The sequence below is a fragment of the Pleurodeles waltl genome, chromosome 8, assembly GCF_031143425.1.
Source record: "Pleurodeles waltl isolate 20211129_DDA chromosome 8, aPleWal1.hap1.20221129, whole genome shotgun sequence".
NCBI lineage: Eukaryota > Metazoa > Chordata > Amphibia > Caudata > Salamandridae > Pleurodeles > Pleurodeles waltl.
Window position 1 is genome coordinate 376,559,737 of NC_090447.1, and position 22,864 is coordinate 376,582,600.

Below are 22,864 nucleotides of genomic sequence, written 5' to 3' on the forward strand. Positions count from 1 at the left end.
ACACCACCACGTCTTTGTGTTAAGACAGACAAAGAACATCCATCTCTTTCATGACAAAACAATATGAAAGGTTTTGTGTAATCAGGCATACCTAAAGATGGTGCTTGACACAAACTCTCTCTCAGCTCAGTAAAAGCTTTGACGCACACCTCATCCATCATTATAGGATCTGAAACATCCTTATGTGTCAATCTTTGGAATGGCTTTGAAACAGCTGAAAAATTTGGGATCCACTGTCAGCACTATCCTACCATTCCCAAAAACATTCTCAACTCTTTTTGTGAATTTGGCATTTTCATTTTCATTATTGCTGCCACTCTCTCTTTGGAAATTCTCCTCGACCCTTTCTCAATCAAATGTCCCAAATTTTTCACCTCTTGTTGACAGTACTGCAACTCAGCCGGAGAAACTTTATGTGACCATTGTCTCCCAGAAAGTTCAACAATGCAATCGTATCCTCTCTGCAGCCTCCCTTTTTTTCTGAGGCTATCAACAAATCATCAATCTACTGCACTAAAGTCGACAGAGAAGGCATTACCAACGACTTTAGGTTCTTTTTCAAAATCTGATTGAAAATTGATGGTGACTCTAAAAACCCCTGAGGAATCCTGCACCAACAGTAGACTCTAGTCAAGAATTTGAAACAAAAGAGATATCTGCTGTCCTCATGAAGATGTACTGAAAAGAAAGCTTGACACAAATAAATTACTGTGAACCATTCTGCATCACATGGAATCTGAAACATTATCATGGCTGGATTTGGTACAACTGGTCAACACTTCACCACAATGTAATTTATTTTTCTCAAATCCTGAACCAAACATATTTTCCCATTCAGCTTTTAAAAACCCATGATTGGTGAATTACATGGACTGCTCATCACTTCTTTTAAAACCCTGTGCTCCAAAAATTGTTCTATCAGCGGTCTTATCCCTTCTATTATTTCATTTGTCATCGGGTATTGAGCAGTTTGTGGAACCACCACATTCTCTTTCACTGCTATTTTGACTCCCTCAACTCCTTTAATCAAACCAATGTCTTTTCCTGAAAAATCCCAAACTTTCAGTCTAAGCCTTTCTTGCAAATCATTCGGTAAATCCTTCTTTTCAAACACTGGAAAGAAACTGATTAAGTAATCCAAATTGTGCTCTTCGTTTGTCTCCTCTTCACCCATTACCTGATCATCTTCCACATTCAATAAAGCTAGTTCACAACTTTGTATTCTCTTCCCTTCATCATCTGGCAAATCTTCCTCATTAACGCTAATGGTCTCCATTGTAATTCCCTTCCTTGAACACATAATTGAACAATTTATCTTGCACAGCAAGTCTCTCCCCAGTAGTGATACTGGACTGGAGTCACAAACAACTAAACTATGATAGTCTCTAAACTATGATAGTCTCTAAAATTTCCAATTTTCACAAGAACTGGTTCTGTAAGGGTATTAACCAATTATTTATTTGCAGCACCTGCTATCTGCACTGTCCTCTCAGAAATATGTATGTCTGGTACCTCTACTGTCCTTATCGTTGAGCGTGTCGCTCCTGTGTCGACCAAGAAACTAACCTCATGGCCATGCACTTCACCCTGCACATAAGGACCTCTCTGATCCACATCTAATGATTCAGCCATCATAAACTCCTCCTCATCTGAACTATCCAACGGCCATTCAGCGTTTATTTCACTCTCACTTTGTAAGGGAAATTGTTCAACTGTTTTTGCACTTTTGTTTTTACTCTGATTCGTGACCACTTGCAAAAGCATGACCTGTTGCTGTTCCATTGGGCTCTGTATCAATTGAACCTGTCTCGGTATATGCATTTGTTGTACAGGCACCATCTGCACCTGTGGCTGCATTTGTTGTAATTGTGACATTTGTCTCTGTTGTACCTGAGGTTGTACATTTTGCATTTGCCGCACCGGCTCTAAAGGTTGAAAACCTTGCAGATTATTCACATTATTCTGAAAATTTTGATTTTGACCTCCCATTCTAGGTCCTCTCATGCCCTGAAATGAATTGACACCATTTGTTTGCTTAACCATTCCTCCCTGATTCAACATTGGACACTGCCTTTTGCAATGTCCCAGCAATCCGCAAATATGACAAGGTAATACTTTTCACAGCTGCTGCTTATCCTGCATCACCAATGAACTCAAATCCACATTTCTATTAAACACTCGACCTCTACCACGACATTGACTTGGAAATAAACCATTTCCCTGTGGCAGCTGTTGACAATTTCCTTGCAATCCTGTCTGTGCAGCCTTAATCTGCTTCATCATTGCCTTTTCTTTCAGCTTCTTCTGCTTCAACTCAATTTCATCACTACAGTATTTAGCATACTGCAAAACTTCATCAATCAGCGTTGCCTGCCAACATATCAAATTATTCTTAATCATTTGACTCACTTCTGGTTTCAACCCATCAACGAATCTGAACGCCAGGTGATTCATGGTTTCTTTTTCAATAGTTCTGCACCACTAAATTATTTGAATGCCTTCAACAATCTTTCATAGTATGCATGAATTGACTCTTTCCCTTCCTGTGTTGTTCTGTCTATGCGGAGAAACTCTCGTTTTCAGAAACTCAATGACTTTATAGTAATATGTCATTACTTCAGGAGATGGTGCGTCTGTTTTCAAATCTCTTTGCAGTTCACTTGTCGGCCAATCAACGCTCCTTTTACATTCGACTCACAAATCTGCTGGAACACAATGTCAAAAAGTGTATTCAAGTCTTTCCATAGACACTTTGAAAGTTTCACAAACCTATCTGTCTGCTGATACCACTCCATTGGCTTCTCTCTCGGTCTTGGGTAATCATTCATAAAACTTATAATATCACTTCTATTCCAGAGTACATGTATAAAATTCCCTCCTGGTGTTTCTCTCATTGTTACATTTTTTACTGCATCTCCTGCCTGTGCCCCATCATCTTTCTTTGGTCTCACTCTTTTCCTGTCCCATTTACCCTCCCATTTATCCAATGCCCTCCAAACCTGCACTTTCTCAAGTAATTCTTTGAGATGTGTTCTCATTCTTGCAGATCTCATGTGGACAAAGTCTTCTTCCAAATGTAATCTATAACTCCTTTTCAGTGTTTTCCTTTTTGTCAAATCAATGTCATAATCATCTGCTACATCTTGTAACTGTTGATAAACTCTGTTTGCTCCCTTTGTAATGACTTTACATAGGTATCTCAATTGCCCTTCGGTATAGGAGTCAAGTCTGTTCACCCCCATGGTTCCTTCTAAAAGTTCGCTCCCTTCCATGTTTAATCTCACTCGGTTTATTGTTTCTTCCCCTTTATCCTTTCTCTCCTGTTGTCTTGGGTTTTTTAGATCTTCCAACCATTCTGTAATTTCTTGTGCAGACAAGCCTTTCAGTGATACTCCAATGGCTTGTGCGCCTGCTCCTTGACCTTGCCCTGAACTCGTATTTGGTTGTGGAGCCATTGTTCCCGAATCCTCAACAGGTGACAATTCTATTAAAGAATTTGTCTCATTTAAACTTGGTCCCTGTCTATTCTGCATAATTATCAATGAATTCTCTCCATAATTGTCCACTCAAACATATAATGGAGTTACTGGACCCATCGTAATAGGTACAGTAATTGCATCTGGATTCATCAGTGTTCCAGCTGTCAGTGTCTGTCCTGCACTCATACTCTGCATCTGTGGAATCTGTATATATACAGATTCTCTTACATTCATCCCTTGGAGACCCTGCGACGGTACGATATTCGCAGTTGTTCTCACTGTCTGGACCTCTGGCTGTATCTCAGGAATGTTCACTTCGAACTGTTGCCTGTTGCTCAATGAGTTATTAAAACTATTCTGCATCTGAACTCTTTCATGACTCAGGTCACTCCTTGCTGATTCTGAAGTTAATGGTGCAGTAGGAATTATATTACTCATACCGCTCCCTTTCTTCTTTTTCTTTCCATCTTTCGTTTTAACCTCATCCACATTTGTTCTTGCTGGAAATAATCTAACCCCATGTAACATATCTATTCTCCACCTTTTCTGTTCCTCATCCCACACAGCTTCAAACAATGTATTTTCTACCCTTCTCATTTTCTTGTCAAATTGTAAAGCCTGTTGCTGTTTTGCTACCAGCTCCCATACTGCTAATGCTTCGTACTGTGCTAGCCTCGGTGGAGGTTTTTGACTGTACATCTTTGACCTTAAATTATCCAGAACTCTTAAAATGAACGTACCATGTTTCGGTAAAGCGAAACAACCTTCCTTATTTGTAATCTTGACCCAATGTTTCAACCAAAGACATGCCACCAGACCTCTCTCCTCAAACACTATATATGCTGGAGTATTCTCTGGTGGACAAACCTTCCCTTCTAGTACCGGAATTAACTCATCACCTCTCAACGCACATTTCAAAGCTTTGAAAAACTTCATTTTTAACTCGATTTATTTCAACACGATATCTACAGCAAAAATTATTTTCAAAATCAATTAAACAAAGCAAATACAAGCAATAAACAGAAGTTAACGAAAGAATAACCAATCATGAAAAGTGACTACCATCTCAGAAATTCTCTTTGACCCCCTCGCCTTCCAATTGCGTTACTCTATTGTCGGACTGATTGACGAATCCGTGCATGACTCCTTCGTGCTAAACAATCAATCCCAGCGCTGCAACACTAGGACATACCCACACATTCACCTCCTTTCACTGCGACGCTGACATAGTCTGTCGTACTAATCTTTCACAATGCAATATCAATTTGTGAACTACCTTAAAATAAGAAAACAAATTTGCTCATTTACTACAGGTAGGGTAACACAAACGCTTCAGAACCTCCCTAGGAAGCCTTCAGCTTTCACTTACTCCTTTTTCACAGTTCCCACAATCATGAGCAAAAATTGACCTGTAGCCTTTACTTCTCCTCTGTTCCTTGGATTATTGTCTAGTGCACTTAGTACTCACCAAGTCTTCAGCATAATTTCATTCACATCAATTTCTCACAAACTCGATTTACCAATCACGACGGATCGGCCTACTAAATGAACGAATTACAACATATAACAAGTGTCTCTCTACAGTTGTCAATATACTCCGGAGTCCCAGACTTCTCTTCTTAGGTCTGTTATCAACAACCAAGTGGATACTTTACCTGCATCAAGTGCCACACTCAAACGAAGGATGCTGTTGCTCTACTCTCATGCCTATAGGAGTATGCCCACTCCCTCTAATCTAATCTAATTTGAGAATCTCTACTCCTCTAGACTCATATCCAACACAATAATCTGCAAATTAGCTAATGCTGTGCAAGCACAAAACACTTCATTCACCTCAATCAAATACAACCACACACCACCAAGAACATACCCTTCAACCTAGGGGGTCACCAAGAACCGGGGAAAGTCACTTAAGGCAACTAGCCACTCATCATGTTAAGTCCGTTTAACAATTTTGAAAAAGGAAGAAAAGAAAGAAAGAACTGACCAACAGTTTTAACACCCAAACCTCACAGATCCATTATGACATCATCAAAACAATGACGTAACCGTAATCTGCTACCAAAAACTGCGAACGCGCTACGGAATCCTAGCTATCTACTATGAATAGTGGATTCTGCCCTAGAGGACGATGGATCGAAGGGACATAGGTTTGAGGGGATGTCATCATTGAAAGGTGTGAGGATCAACAATATCAATAACAATCAATATTATAAATCTTCAGTCAATGACTACACCAGTTTATTAAGAAGAAGTCATAGATTTAGTTCCATATATTAACAATGCTAATGAAATGAAAATAACTCTTAAACACAAATGATAAGCATATAAGATCAATAGCTGTTGATTGAAGCGTCAAATATATCTCAATTTGATTAAGGCAATCAAACAAATTATCTCTAAAAGAATCACACTTATTAATAATACAAAAACTGGTAATAATGGCAAAGTATACATTAGTTCAGCATCAAATGATTTCAAAATAAGTCATGAGCATTTCAAAGTTAGTTTCCTCACTAACCACAAATTAGCATCAACATGTGGGGCTTCATGTGTAAAGAATTTATTAACACAAATTTAGAAAACTCCTAACTCAAATAATAATGGAAAACATTATGAATATTCTGAATATTATTTTGCTCAGCCAAGAACAGAAAAACGAACATTTTCAAAAGTCACTTGTTATGCATGTTAGTTCATTACACATTTTAGGTATGAAAATCATTAATAAACATATTAGAAAATTCACACTCTCACATAACTTATCATTGAAGCAATTACTTAACAGATGATCTTTCATAAATAAATAATTATACAGCCCATCAAAGTCACTTACTCCACTGCAAGCTATCCAACCATATAGTGTTTTGACTGCAAAGTCAACAAAATCATCCCAGAACTGGCTTGAGATTTTGTGAGCCCCCTTGAACCTAATTCTATACTCCTCAGTTGAGAATCCAAAGCCCTCAATCAGGGTAGCTTTCACGAGGTCATAGGATTCTGCATCCTTACCAGAGAGTGTGAGCAGTCTAGCCTTACACTTCCCAGTAAACATTTCCCACAGGAGAGATCCCCAGTGAGATCTGCTTACTTTTCTAGTTGCACAAGCTCTCTCAAAAGCTGTGAACCATTTGGTGAAATCATCACCTTTTTCATATTTAGTTACAATCCTTTTGGGGATTTTTAGGATGTCATTATTCTCTCTGACCCTATTTAAATTGCTGCCACCATTTATGGGTGTTAAACCCATTTCTTTTCTCTCCCTCACTATAGCTAGGAGCTGTTTCTTCAAAGATAATCTTTTGGCCATCCTTGCTAAAAGGATGTCCTCTTCATTGAGGTTGTCCTCAATGTTTACAGAGGGACTTGACTCCCCTGTGGAAGAACCAGACTCTCTGACTCTGATTTGTGAAGACAGGGCTCTTGGAGCACTGGTCTCCATAGTTAGGGTAGGGGGGAGATTTCTGTCTCCAGATCCCCAACTTATTCTTCACCATCTGAGGAGAGGTCTTTCCCTTTAGTTTGGTGGTCCCTGGTGTACTCTGCCAAGAGCTCCTGGAGCTTGACCTTGGTAGGATTGGAACCAGTTCTAATTTGTCTTAGTTTACAGAGAGTCCTTAGCTTTGCCATCCCTAGATGGAGGTAAGGAGTGAGGCTGAGTTCCATCAACATCTCATCTGGGCTAGTCATTATGGGCCAGATGTATCAAGCTCATGGTTTGTAGTTCTTAAATAGCGAATTTTAAGAAATCGCTATTTAAGAAATGCAAAATGGGATGTATTAAAATTGCGAGTCGGTAATAGCGATTTCTTAAAATTCGCAATTGCTATTACCGAATCGCAATTAGGGAATGGGACTCCATTTAATTTGAAAATTCCAGTTAGGAATTCGCAAACTGGGCAATGCAAACCCCAGGGTGCTAGGGACCTAAGCCCCCCTCTGATACACCCCCAAAAAATATTTGCGGACATATGAAGTGCACACATGCCCTATGGGCATGTGTGCGTTACATGTCATTTTTAAAAATGCATTTATAATGCATTTTAAAAAATTGCACACGCTTACCACCAGCTTGGATTTGGTGGTAATTGCATTTCCTAAATGTCCAATTCGCATTTAGGAAATGATTGATACATGTGCTTTGGAAATCACAAAGAGGAATTGCCTATTTGCGATTTCCTCTTTAGAGAAATTTGCAATTCTCTAAATGGAGTTGCAATTTCAGGGAATCGCTATTTTAGCGATTCTTTGAAATTGCATTGCAAATGCCTTTCATTTGTCTTGAAATGCGTTTTTGCATTCGCAAACGGATGAATTTTGCGATTCGCACCGTTTGCGAATGCAAAACTGTTTGCTACAGCTCCTGGTTTGCATTTCTTAAATAGCAAATTTTAAGAAATCGCTATTTTAGAAATGCAAAATGGGATGTATGAAAACTGCGAGTCAGTAATAGCAATTTCTTAAAATCTGCAATCGCAATTTGCGAGTTGCAAATACCGGTGGAGTCGACACTGCTTACTGAAGCTGTCAGTGGTATCACTGACATTGACACCTCAGGCGCACCAAGCACCAGCAAAGGTAAGGGCAGTAATGATGTGTCTCCCCATATGTGCATGTGCAAATGCCCCTTATAAAATAGCTATTGGCACCATGCAGTGTGATAAGTAGTCCATGCCACATCTTACATACAACACAACAATGCCTTATGGGAGTGGTAGTCCACACCCCTAAAGTGCAAATTTCACATAAATATCAAGATATTGTTAAGATTCTTTGGTCTGCAGTTAAACCTGCCCCCTTGCGGTGGAACTACTTGTTTACTGTATACCGGGCATACTGGACCCCCAAAAAGTTTACTAAAATAGCTTCCACGGAAAGAGCAACTGACCGAAGTGTGATCTAGAGGGAGCCGATGATATTCATCTTTGGTGGCAGTGCCCAGGGATACATATTTTTGGGGAGCAAGTGGGCAAGTCGATTTTGTCTATTATAAATAGGCGTAATGAGATAACTCTACCAATGGTTGTATTTGGGCTATATGAGGGTGCCGACAGATTGGAGAGGACTTCTAAGGCATTTCTTTTTTTATTTGGTTTTGATAGCCCGGCGGGAAATATGCATTAAGTGCATCTCTAGCTCCCCCCCTACCCACAGGGATTGGCTTTTGGCAGCTAAGAAAATCTCTGACTTAGATTGTAGTAATGGTTCGGATAGGTGCCTTAGAATGTGGGAACCCTTTTTGGCTTTCTATACAACCATCTCCTCCAGGTATCAGGATAGTGTGAATTAATTAGATTCCACCCGATTGAACTCTTGAGATCTGATTCTGGTAAGAATCCAATGATTAAGACTTAAGACCGAACAGCTAGGAGGATGGGGGCGGACTAGTTCTGCCCTCTCCACTAAGGCTGATGGTGGCCATTTGTTCCTTTAGTGTCGCTGGAGCATCAGAGCAATGACCAAGGCTGGGGTATGCTGCGGCCTCTTGTCTGTCTTTTGTTACATATGAGGACTCAAAAAAAAAAAGATAGTGTTAAGCCAAATAGAGAAATAACACAAAAGACTCTTAGTGATACTATGCCAGTGTACATTTAAAACTATTATGCAACTATTTGAATACTACTAAAAAATGACATGCTGCACATTGTTGTTGCAGATGTTCCGGGCCCTGACGCAACAGAAGGTGCAAATGTGGGGGATAGTGAAACTCAGCCACAGTCCGACTCAAACACCAGTGAGTCCTTCATACATGCACCAACTAGACGCAGGGCAAGAATGCTACCTCTCCCACAGTATAACCGGGACTCTGATGACATGCCGGATGAAGAACCCAAACCACCCCCAAGGCTAGAAGCACAGTAAGACAGCAGTCCCTGCCCCAGCGTCAGTCCACTTCCCTCAGGAGGTGTCACGAAGCAGGCAGACAGTGCACAGACGAAGGTGAGGGCCCATCCCTCTTTGGCAGCCTTGAGGCTTCCATCCTGAAAGTGCAGCACCTGCAATGTAAACACATGAGGCCAATGGGCAGGCAGTTGGTGTCAATCAATCATAACATGGGCGCAATGCACAGGCAGTTTGAGTTTCACAATGACAACATGGGAACAATGCAAAAGCAGGTGGATGCACTCAATAAAAGCATGGGAGCAATGCACAAGCAGTTCGAGTCTCAATGAAAACAGGGTAGTAATGCACAAGCAGTTCAAGCCTCTTAATGAAAACATGTGCAAGCTGCATGAGGGACAGCAAGCAGTAGCAGAAAACGCAAAGGAGATGACAAACGCCATTAGGGAACTCTGCACCGTGATGCAGCAGGAGCATGTCAGCCACCGTAGGCGCCATCACCCATGAATGGACAGGTTGGATGGGTTCTGCAGATCTGTCAATCAGCTCACTACCACAACTGCCTTGATATCACGACGTGCTGTGGGCATACAAGTGGAGATGGCACATTGCAGTCGGGACGTTGCACAAGGATTGGTGCAAATAACCATTGTTTTGGAGACAATGCAGACAGCATGGAATGCCACAAACAGCGAACTGAGTGGTGGGGATAGTGAGGAGCTCTCTAGCCTCAGCAGTCTCACAGCCCCTGTGATGGATCCTAAGCATTGCAGTAACAGACACAGTACTGTCCTTGAACCCACTACAAGAGGTGCCACGAGGCCATTGAGCACTCAAGGGGAGTGTGTGGATATAGAAAGTAATGTTGAGGGGTACCGGGGACTAGCTTAACATGTGGCAAAAGAGTTATACTATGATGCTAATAGCGTGTGACACTGCTATTCGCACCTGTTTTTACCTGTTGTCGAGGCAATAAAGATGCTACCTACAGCAATAAATAAAATAGACATGGTATTGTCATTACTTATATCATAAATAGTTGTGCATGATCTCAGCATGTCTATGTCTGCCCTCTGCTGCACTGCTTCTGTCTGCTGGGTGAAGGGGTGGCAAGGGATCATCCTCCTCATCTGAGTCCGGCTCGGTGGGTTCTACAAGTATGCCCCTCGTTGTAGCAATGTTGTGCAACATAGCCCATGTAGCCACAATTTAGCATGTTGTTTCAGGGCTGTATTGTAGTGCACCACCACTCTTGTGTATGCATCTGAAGCGGCTCTTCAGCAGGCCAAAGGTCCTCCACAATGCTAATGGTTGTCCTGTGAGCAGCATTATACCTCCTTTCGGGTGGCGTTGCATGACTCAGGTAGGGAGTCAGTATGAATGACCACACGGCATAGGCATTGTCTCCTGGAATGGCAGGAGAGTAAAATGATTAATTGTTATCTGTGACATCACATATATATCAATGCAACATTGTCAACTATTACATTACCCATTAGGTATCCTTCGCCAAACTCCCCAGCAAGTAGTCTTGTGTAAATTCCACTGTGAAGAAAAATGTAGGAGTCATGTGTGCTACCTGGGTATCTGGCCACGAGATTAGTTATAATGTTGGAGGCATTGCTAATTACTTGCATGATCATGGAATGTGTACTTTTACGGTTCCGATAAACATACTCTGTGGCCGATGGTGGACAGATAGCGGCATGTGTCCCATCAATGGCACTTATTACATGTGGGAACTGGGCAATCTGGTAGAAATCAAATTTTGTCTGTAGTAATTCCTGTGGGGTGCTGAGGAATCTTATGTGCTGTTGAATTTTGCTCAGCTTGGCATTGAGAAATGCATTGAAAAATCGTGAGAGAGCACTCTGTGAGACCCCTCCAGCTGCTGCTATGACACCGTGATAGCTCACTGAGGCTTGTAGGTGCAGGGAGCATAATACCTGCACATGGGTGGGTATCCTATTTGTCCTCTGTGTGTTGCGCTGCAGTATGGGTTGTAGATTAGCTACTAGGTCAAGTATCATGGCTGAGGTTAACCTGTACTTATCATATATCTCCTCCTCTGTCTGGTCAAAAAGGGTAATACGCACTCTAAAAATGCACTCCTGTCTCCTCCTCCCTCTCCTCAAACCTGCCAGGATCCTCATCCACCTCGCCATCACGTAGAGTGCAGCCATTGTGGAAAAGAGGCTGAGTCATTCTGGTCCTCTTTATATAGGTTGCACCTGTTTTACACATGATTTCACTTCTTGGTAAATTGCACATGCAAAAGGCCATTATGCAAATATTCTCTATTTGCGAACTGTTGATACATTGCATTGCGAGAATGATTTTGTGATTCGCATTCTGCGTATCGCAAATAGCGACATGATTATGTGATTCGCATTCTGCGATTCGCAAATCCAGGTCACAATTTGCGAATCACAGAGTGGGAAACGCAAAATCATGTCACTATTTTCGATATGCAGAATGCAACCTGCAAATTCATGTCGCAGTTGCAAGGAATCACTATTTTTGTGATTCCTTATATTTGCACTGCAAATGCCTTTCATACATCATGAAAGGCTATTTTACATTCGCAAACGGCAGAATTTACTGATTCGCACCACTTGCGAATGCAAAATCCTTTGATACATCTGGCTTTATGTCTCTAAAAGTTGGGATTACTTTAAAAAAAATCTAAAAACTACTTCTACTACTTAAATCCTAACTTTTACAAAAATGTTAAACTTGAAAAGAGATGCTAGCAGGGACTTACACAAGGCCCTAGCAGGACTTTTTAAAAATTTGGAAAAAATGCCAAAATTCAAAAATCAATTTTCTAATGACAATTTTGGAATATTGGGCCAGATGTATCAAGATTCCAGGTAGCGATTTCCAAATTACGATTTTAAAGAAATCGCAATTTTAGAAATGCAAAACGCGATGTATCAAATTTGAAAATCGCAAATATCGATTTCTTAAAATTCGCAAACGCTATTTACAAATTTGCGATTCGGTAACTGAAATTCGCAAATAGCGAAAAAGGCAAAACGGAACAGCCTGATGACATCACAACCAGGAAGTTAGTCAGCCCATGCTGTTTCCAGATGCCACACCCATAGGAGCAGTGAGAGAGACACAGCCCAGCACCAGGGAGTCAGCATTGTGAGGAAGCCAGGATCAAACTGCAACATGGCCAATGCTGGCAATGGGAAAGAGAAGGGAGACAGGAAGAGGAAGCTGAAATTCAGTGAGAAAGAATTGGAGGTGCTCATTGAGGAGGTTGTTGGGAACCATGATGACTCTTTGGCAAGACCTCACTCCAAGAGTGAGTAGCAGAAACTCTGGTCTAACATACAAACAAAAATATGCGCAGTGGGTGTTGCGCATTGCTCTGTGGAGGGGATACGCAAGCGATGGTACGACTTGCGGTCCCATGCCAAGGAGAGGGTGGCCAGCAGGCTTAGGGAGGCAAGGAGCACGGGAGGCGGACCATCCACCCACACACCGTCCACCCATATGGAAGACCTGGTGGAGTCCAAATTGCTGCCAGAAGCTGACAGCGGTGTAACTGACATTGACACCTCAGGGACACCCAGCACCAGCAAAGGTAAGGCCAGTGATTATGTGTATCCCCACATGTGCAAGTACACATGCCCCTTAGGAAATAAAACATAGCTTGATGCACAATGAAAAGTAGTCCATGTCACATCTTACATACAACACAACAGTAACTTGTGGGAGTGGTAGTACACAACCCTAAGGTGAACACACAATGTAGGAGGCTGGACTGGCTTGTAGTGAGTACCAAGGGGTACTTGCACCTTGCACCAGGCCCAGTTATCCCTTATTAGTGTATAGGGTGTCTAGCAGCTTAGGCTGATAGATAATGGTAGCTTAGCAGAGCAGCTTAGGCTGAACTAGGAGACGTGTGAAGCTACTACAGTACCACTTAGTGTCATATGCACAATATCACAAGAAAACACAATACACAGTTATACTAAAAATAAAGGTACTTTATTTTTATGACAATATGCCAAAGTATCTTAGAGTGTACCCTCAGTGAGAGGATAGGAAATATACACAAGATATATATACACAATAGCAAAAATATGCAGTATAGTCTTAGAAAACAGTGCAAACAATGTATAGTTACAATAGGATGCAATGGGGAAACATAGGGATAGGGGCAACACAAACCATATACTCCAAAAGTGGAATGCGAACCACGAATGGACCCCAAACCTATGTGACCTTGTAGAGGGTCGCTGGGACTATTAGAAAATAGTGAGAGTTAGAAAAATAACCCTCCCCAAGACCCTGAAAAGTGAGTGCAAAGTGCACTAAAGTTCCCCTAAGGACAAAGAAGTCGTGTTAGAGGAATAATGCAGGAAAGACACAAACCAACAATGCAACAACTGTGGATTTCCAATCTAGGGTACCTGTGGAACAAGGGGACCAAGTCCAAAAGTCACAAGCAAGTCGGAGATGGGCAGATGCCCAGGAAATGCCAGCTGCGGGTGCAAAGAAGCTTCAACTGGACAGAAGAAGCTGAGGTTTCTGCAGGAACGAAAAGGGCTAGAGACTTCCCCTTTGGTGGACGGATCCCACTCGCCGTGGAGAGTCGTGCAGAAGTGTTTTTCCGCCGAAAGAACGCCAACAAGCCTTGCTAGCTGCAAATCGTGCGGTTAGCGTTTTTGGACACTGCTGTGGCCCTGGAGGGACCAGGAGGTCGCAAATTGGACCAGGAGAGAGAGGGGACGTCAAGCAAGACAAAGAGCCCTCTCAGCAGCAGGTAGCACCCGGAGAAGTGCCAGAAACAGGCACTACAAGGATGCGTGAAACGGTGCTCACCCGAAGTCGCACAAAGGAGTCCCACGTCGCCGGAGACCAACTTAGAAAGTCGTGCAATGCAGGTTAGAGTGCCGTGGACCCAGGCTTGGCTGTGCACAAAGGATTTCCGCCGGAAGTGCACAGGGGCCGGAGTAGCTGCAAAAGTCACGGTTCCCAGCAATGCAGCCCAGCGAGGTGAGACAAGGACTTACCTCCACCAAACTTGGGCTGAAGAGTCACTGGACTGTGGGGGTCACTTGGACAGAGTCGCTGGATTCGAGGGACCTCGCTCGTCGTGCTGAGAGGAGACCCAAGGGACCGGTAATGCAGCTTTTTGGTGCCTGCGGTTGCAGGGGGAAGATTCCGTCGACCCACGGGAGATTTCTTCGGAGCTTCTGGTGCAGAGAGGAGGCAGACTACCCCCACAGCATGCACAAACAGGAAAACAGTCGAGAAGGCGGCAGGATCAGCGTTACAGAGTTGCAGTAGTCGTCTTAGCTACTTTGTTGCAGTTTTGCAGGCTTCCAGCGCGGTCAGCAGTCGATTCCTTATCAGAAGGTGAAGAGAGAGATGCAGAGGAACTCGGCTGAGCTCTTGCATTCGTTATCTAAAGTTTCCCCAGAGACAGAGACCCTAAATAGCCAGAAAAGAGGGTTTGGCTACCTAGGAGAGAGGATAGGCTACTAACACCTGAAGGAGCCTATCAGAAGGAGTCTCTGACGTCACCTGGTGGCACTGGCCACTCAGAGCACTCCAGTGTGCCAGCAGCACCTCTGTTTCCAAGATGGCAGAGGTCTGGAGCACACTGGAGGAGCTCTGGACACCTCCCAGGGGAGGTGCAGGTCAGGGGAGTGGTCACTCCCCTTTCCTTTGTCCAGTTTCGCGCCAGAGCAGGGCTAAGGGGTCCCCTGAACCGGTGTAGACTGGCTTATGCAGAATTGGGCACATCTGTGCCCAACAAAGCATTTCCAGAGGCTGGGGGAGGCTACTCCTCCCCTGCCTTCACACCATTTTCCAAAGGGAGAGGGTGTAACACCCTCTCTCAGAGGAAGTTCTTTGTTCTGCCATCCTGGGCCAGGCCTGGCTGGACCCCAGGAGGGCAGATGCCTGTCTGAGGGGTTGGCAGCAGCAGCAGCTGCAGTGAAACCCCAGGAAGGGCAGTTTGGCAGTACCAGGGTCTGTGCTACAGACCACTGGGATCATGGGATTGTGCCAACTATGCCAGGATGGCATAGAGGGGGCAATTCCATGATCATAGACATGTTACATGGCCATATTCGGAGTTACCATTGTGAAGCTACATATAGGTAGTGACCTATATGTAGTGCACGCGTGTAATGGTGTCCCGCACTCACAAAGTTCAGGGAATTGGCTCTGAACAATGTGGGGGCACCTTGGCTAGTGCCAGGGTGCCCTCACACTAAGTAACTTTGCACCTAACCTTTACCAGGTAAAGGTTAGACATATAGGTGACTTATAAGTTACTTAAGTGCAGTGTAAAATGGCTGTGAAATAACGTGGACGTTATTTCACTCAGGCTGCAGTGGCAGGCCTGTGTAAGAATTGTCAGAGCTCCCTATGGGTGGCAAAAGAAATGCTGCAGCCCATAGGGATCTCCTGGAACCCCAATACCCTGGGTACCTCAGTACCATATACTAGGGAATTATAGGGGTGTTCCAGTAAGCCAATGTAAATTGGTAAAAATGGTCACTAGCCTGTTAGTGACAATTTGGAAAGAAATGAGAGAGCATAACCACTGAGGTTCTGATTAGCAGAGCCTCAGTGAGACAGTTAGTCACTACACAGGTAACACATTCAGGCACACTTATGAGCACTGGGGCCCTGGGTTACCAGGGTCCCAGTGACACATACAACTAAAACAACATATATACAGTGAAAAATGGGGGTAACATGCCAGGCAAGATGGTACTTTCCTACACAACCCCCCCCCAAACGAAGGACAATAAGACTAGCCATGACCTGATGAGTCTTCATTGTCTAAGTGGAAATATCTGGAGAGTCCATCTGCATTGGAGTGGCTACTCCCAGGTCTATGTTCCACTGTATAGTCCATTCCCTGTAGGGATATGGACCACCTCAACAATTTAGGATTTTCACCTTTCATTTGTTTTAGCCAAAGTAGAGGTTTGTGGTCTGTCTGAACAATGAAGTGAGTGCCAAACAGATATGGCCTCAACTTCTTCAGAGCCCAGACCACAGCAAAGGCCTCCCTCTCAATGGCAGACCAACGCTTTTCTCTAGGGGTCAACCTCCTACTAATAAAAGCAACAGGTTGATCCTGGCCCTCAGAATTAAGTTGTGATAGGACTGCCCCTACTCCTAATTCAGATGCATCAGTTTGGACATAGAATTTTTTAGAGTAACAAGGGCTTTTCAGGACAGGTGCAGAGCACATGGCCTGCTTCAGCTCCTCAAAAGCTTTCTGACAGTTTGCTGTCCATAATACCTTTTTAGGCATTTTCTTGGATGTGAGGTCATTAAGAGGGGCTGCAATGGAGCCATAGTTCTTAATGAACCTCCTGTAATACCCAGTGAGGCCTAGGAAGGCTCTCACCTGAGTCTGTGTAGTAGGGGGAACCCAATCAATAATTGTTTGGATTTTCCCCTGTAGTGGTGCAATCTGTTCCCCACCAACAAGGTGTCCCAGATAAACCACCTTACCCTGCCCTATCTGGCACTTTGAAGCCTTGATAGTGAGGCCTGCCTTTTGCAGGGCCTCCAAAACTTTCCATAGGTGGACCAGGTGATCATCCCAGCTGGAGCTAAAGACAGCTATATCGTCCAAATATGCTGCACTGAAAGCTTCTAGCCCTTGCAGGACTGTGTTCACCAACCTCTGAAAAGTGGCAGGTGCATTTTTCAAACCAAAAGGCATTACAGTAAACTGGTAATGTTCTCCAATGGTAGAAAATGCAGTCTTAGGTTTAGCATCTTCTGACAATTTGATCTGCCAATACCCTGCAGTCAAGTCAAAAGTGCTTAGATACTTGGCAGATGCCAGTGTATCTATGAGCTCATCTGCCCTGGGTATAGGGTGAGCATCAGTTTTGGTTACCAAGTTGAGACCTCTATAGTCTACACAAAACCGCATTTCCTTCTTTCCATCTCTGGAATGGGGTTTTGGTACCAGTACCACAGGGGAAGCCCATGGACTGTCAGAGTGCTCAACCACTCCTAGTTCTAACATTTTCTGGACCTCTTGCTTTATGCAGTCCCTGACATGGTCAGGCTGCCTATAGATCTTACTTTTGACAGGTAAACTGTCTCCAGTATCTATAGTGTGCTCACACCAAGAAGTGGTACCTGGCACAGTAGAGAAGAGTTCAGAGAATTGATCTAGGAGATTTATGCAATTGTCTTTCTGCTCAGCAGTAAGACAATCAGCCAAAACTACACCTTCCACAAGAGCATCTTGTTCTGTGGAAGAGAAGAGATCAGGTAGAGGATCACTGTCTTCTTCCTGTCCCTCATCAGTTGCCATGAGCAGGGTGAGATCAGCCCTGTCATAGTAGGGTTTCAGGCAGTTGACATGGAGCACCCTAAGGGGACTCCTGGCAGTGCCTAAGTCAACTAAATAGGTGACTTCTCCCTTCTTTTCAACAATTGTGCGAGGTCCACTCCATTTATCTTGGAGTGCTCTTGGGGCCACAGGCTCCAAGACCCACACTTTCTGCCCTGGTTGGTACTGAACCAAAACAGCCTTCTGATCATGCCATTGCTTCTGGAGCTCTTGGCTGGCCTGAAGGTTTTTACTGGCCTTTTTCATGTACTCAGCCATTCTTGATCTGAGGCCAAGTACATAGTCCACAATATCCTGTTTAGGAGCTTTTAAAGGTTGTTCCCAACCCTCCTTTACAAGTGTGAGTGGACCCCTAACAGGGTGTCCAAAAAGAAGTTCAAAGGGGCTGAAGCCCACTCCTTTCTGGGGTACCTCCCTGTAGGCAAAAAGGAGGCATGGTAGAAGGATATCCCATCTCCTGCAGAGTTTTTCAGGGAGACCCATAATCATGCCTTTGAGAGTTTTATTAAATCTCTCCACCAGTCCATTTGTTTGTGGATGATAGGGTGTTGTGAACTTGTACGTTACATCACACTCCTTCCACATGGCCTTTAAGTATGCAGACATGAAATTGCTTCCCCTGTCTGATACTACTTCCTTTGGGAAGCCCACCCTGGAAAATATTCCCAGGAGGGCCTTTGCCACTGCAGGTGCTGTAGTGGTCCTTAAAGGAATAGCTTCAGGATATCTTGTGGCATGGTCCACTACCACCAAGATAAATCTATTGCCTGAAGCAGTAGGAGGGTCAAGGGGGCCAACTATGTCAACCCCTACCCTTTCAAAGGGAACCCCAACCACAGGCAGTGGAATAAGGGGTGCCTTTGGGGTGCCACCTGTCTTGCCACTGGCTTGACAGGTTTCACAGGACTTACAAAATTCCTTTGTGTCCTCAGACATCCTAGGCCAATGAAACAATGGAACCAATCTGTCCCAAGATTTCATTTGACCCAGGTGTCCAGCTAGGGGAATGTCATGTGCCAGGGTTAGGAGGAACTTTCTGTACTCCTGAGGAATCACTAATCTCCTGGCAGCTCCAGGTTTAGGATCCCTATGCTCAGTGTACAAGAGGTTGTCCTCCCAGTAAACTCTGTGAGAGTCACTGACATCCCCATTAGCCTGTTTGACAGCTTGCTGTCTGAGACCCTCTAATGTGGGACAGGTTTGCTGTGCCACACTCAGCTCCTCTCTGGCAGGCCCCCCTTCACCCAAAAGCTCAGCAGTGTCTGCTTCCAGCTCCTCTGGTGTAGGTTCTGCACAGGTAGGGAATTCTTCTTCCTCAGAAGTAGAATCCACTGTAGAGGGAGGGATAGTAGGAAGTGGTTTGCTTCTACTAGCCCTAGCTTTAGGGAGCACTTGGTCCATTGTTCCAGGATCCAAGCTTCCCTGTCCTTTTTGCTTTTTGGCCTGAGCCCTTGTCAAAGCAAAAATATGCCCAGCATTGCTGCATGGGCCTCCAACTCCACATCTGACCAAGCTGATGTCTCCAAATCATTCCCTAATAGACAGTCTACAGGTACATCTGAAGCTACCACAACTTTCTTTGGACCAGTAACCCCCCCCCCAGTTGAGATTTACAACAGCCATGGGGTGGCTAAGTGTGTTGTTGTGAGCATCGGTTACTTGGTACTGGTGACCAAGTAGGTGTTGTTCAGGGTGGACCAGTTTCTCTATGACCATAGTCACACTGGCACCAGTGTCCCTGTAGGCCTGAACCTCAACACCATTTATTAGGGGTAGTTGCTTGTACTTATCCATATTAAGGGGACAAGCAACTAAGGTGGCTAAATCAATAGCCCCCTCAGAGACTAACACAGCCTCTGTGGCCTCCCTAACAAGGCCAACCCCAACTAAGTTACCAATAGTGAGCCCAGCTACTCCCTTGGATTGGCTATTAGTAGGTTTGCTCCCACCACCACTGCTATTAGTAGGGACACTAGGTGTAGCAGTAGGGGTTGTAGTGGTAGGAGGCTTTGTGCCTTTCTTTGGACAACTGGGATCTGTTGTCCAATGGCCTTTTATTTTACATAAATAGCACCATGGTTTCTTTTCCTTGTTCTGATTAAAAGAGGATTTGGGCCCACCACCCCCACCAGAGTGTTTTTGTGGGCCTGATGAAGACTCATTTTTAGATTTGTCCCCACCCTTGTCAGAAGACTTACCATCCTTCTTTTTGTTGCCATCTTTGTCACCCCCTGTATGAACTTTTCTGTTCACCCTTGTTCTGACCCATTTGTCTGCCTTCTTTCCCAATTCTTGGGGAGAGGTCAGATCAGAGTCCACCAAGTACTGGTGCAACAAATCAGACACACAATTATTAAGAATATGCTCTCTCAGGATCAAGTTATACAGGCTGTCATAATCAGTAACTTTACTGCCATGTAACCACCCCTCCAAGGCCTTCACTGAATGGTCAATGAAATCAACCCAGTCTTGTGAAGACTCCTTTTTGGTCTCTCTGAACTTTATCCTGTATTGTTCAGTGGTTAAGCCATAACCATCCAGGAGTGCATTCTTAAGAACTTGGAAATTATTAGCATCATTTTCTTTCACAGTAAGGAGCCTATCCCTACCTTTTCCACTAAATGATAGCCATAGGATAGCAGCCCACTGCCTTTGAGGGACATCCTGTACAACACAGGCCCTCTCAAGTGCAGCAAACCACTTGTTAATGTCATCCCCCTCTTTATAAGGGGGAACTATCTTGTGCAGATTCCTGGAATCATGCTCTTTTGCAGGATGACTATGGGGAATACTGCTGCTGCCACCATGGGTTTCTAAACCCAGTTTCTGTCTCTCCTTCTCTACTTCTAAAGTCTGTCTATCCAAATCCAGCTGTTGCTTCTTGAGCTTCAGTCTGGTTTGTTCCACTCTCAATCTATTGAGCTCCCTTTCTAACAATCTGTCATCAGGGTCGGTGGGAGGGACATGCCTTGAAACAGAAGTATGGTGAGAATGGACAGAAGGAGACCTGTCCCTTACAGAGGCCACCCTAACAGCTTGGCTAACAGAAACATCACTACCAGTATGGTGAGAATAAATGCTTTTGCTATGATGTGAGACAACACTATTTATATGGTGTGGCTCATCATCATTACCAACTATGCTAGACTGTCTAGTAATGGGCAGGCTAGGAAGTTTCTTTCCTGAATCTTTTCCTGGGGGAGTCCCTGGATCAGATTGAGAACCATTAGCTACTTTTTCAACAGATGGGGCACTTCTAGCCTTATCCTGTTCTCTAAGCATGTTAAGTAACAGTTCCAAGGAAGGATTCTTCCCTACACTCAAACCTCTCTCTACACAGAGACTCCTTGCTCCTTTCCAGCTAAGGTGGTCATATGCAAGTTTGGACAGATCAACATTTTGGCCTCTGCCAGACATTTTTAGAGAGAGTTAAAGTGATAGTAAAAGATAAAAAGTTTGTCAGAGCTTTTAGAAAGACAGAGAAAAAAAACTTTTTAAACTTTTAAGAACTTTTTGAAAGTTTAGAAGTACTTTTCAGCACTTAGAAAAGAGTGAAAAGAGGAAATGCAAAACTTTTTGGCTATGTGTATATACACTGACCTTGTTTTGTAGATTTTTCTCTTATGAAAAGTACAATGACAAGAATGGTAAGTAGTCTCAAAGCACTTATCCCACCGCTGCACAACCAATGTAGGAGGCTGGACTGGCTTGTAGTGAGTACCAAGGGGTACTTGCACCTTGCACCAGGCCCAGTTATCCCTTATTAGTGTATAGGGTGTCTAGCAGCTTAGGTTGATAGATCATGGTAGCTTAGCAGAGCAGCTTAGGCTGAACTAGGAGACGTGTGAAGCTACTACAGTACCACTTAGAGTCATATGCACAATATCACAAGAAAACACAATACACAGTTATACTAAAAATAAAGGTACTTTATTTTTATGACAATATGCCAAAGTATCTTAGAGTGTACCCTCAGTGATAGGATAGGAAATATACACAAGATATATATACACAATAGCAAAAATATGCAGTATAGTCTTAGAAAACAGTGCAAACAATGTATAGTTACAATAGGATGCAATGGGGAAACATAGGGATAGGGGCAACACAAACCATATACTCCAAAAGCGGAATGCGAACCACGAATGGACCCCAAACCTATGTGACCTTGTAGAGGGTCGCTGGGACTATTAGAAAATAGTGAGAGTTAGAAATATAACCCTCCCAAAGACCCTGAAAAGTGAGTGCAAAGTGCACTAAAGTTCCCCTAAGGACAAAGAAGTCGTGTTAGAGGAATAATGCAGGAAAGACACAAACCAACAATGCAACAACTGTGGATTTCCAATCTAGGGTACGTGTGGAACAAGGGGACCAAGTCCAAAAGTCACAAGCAAATCGGAGATGGGCAGATGCCCAGGAAATGCCAGCTGCGGGTGCAAAGAAGCTTCTACTGGACAGAAGAAGCTGAGGTTTCTGCAGGAACAAAAATGGCTAGAGACTTCCCCTTTGGTGGACGGATCTCTCTCGCCGTGGAGAGTCGTGTAGAAGTGTTTTTCCGCCGAAAGAACGCCAACAAGCCTTGCTAGCTGCAAATCATGCGGTTAGCGTTTTTGGACACTGCTGTGGCCCTGGAGGGACCAGGAGGTCGCAAATTGGACCTGGAGAGAGAGGGGACGTTGTGCAAGACAAGGAGCCCTCTCAGCAGCAGGTAGCACCCGGAGAAGTGCCAGAAACAGGCACTACAAGGATGCGTGAAACGGTGCTCACCCGAAGTCGCACAAAGGAGTCCCACGTCGCCGGAGACCAACTTAGAAAGTCGTGCAATGCAGGTTAGAGTGCCGTGGACCCAGGCTTGGCTGTGCATAAAGGATTTCCGCCGGAAGTGCACAGGGGCCGGAGTAGCTGCAAAAGTCGCGGTTCCCAGCAATGCAGCCCAGCGAGGTGAGGCAAGGACTTACCTCCACCAAACTTGGGCTGAAGAGTCACTGGACTGTGGGGGTCACTTGGACAGAGTCGCTGGATTCGAGGGACCTCACTCGTTGTTCTGAGAGGAGACCCAAGGGACCGGTAATGCAGCTTTTTGGTGCCTGCGGTTGCAGGGGGAAGATTCCGTCGACCCACGGGAGATTTCTTCGGAGCTTCTGGTGCAGAGAGGAGGCAGACTACCCCCACAGCATGCACA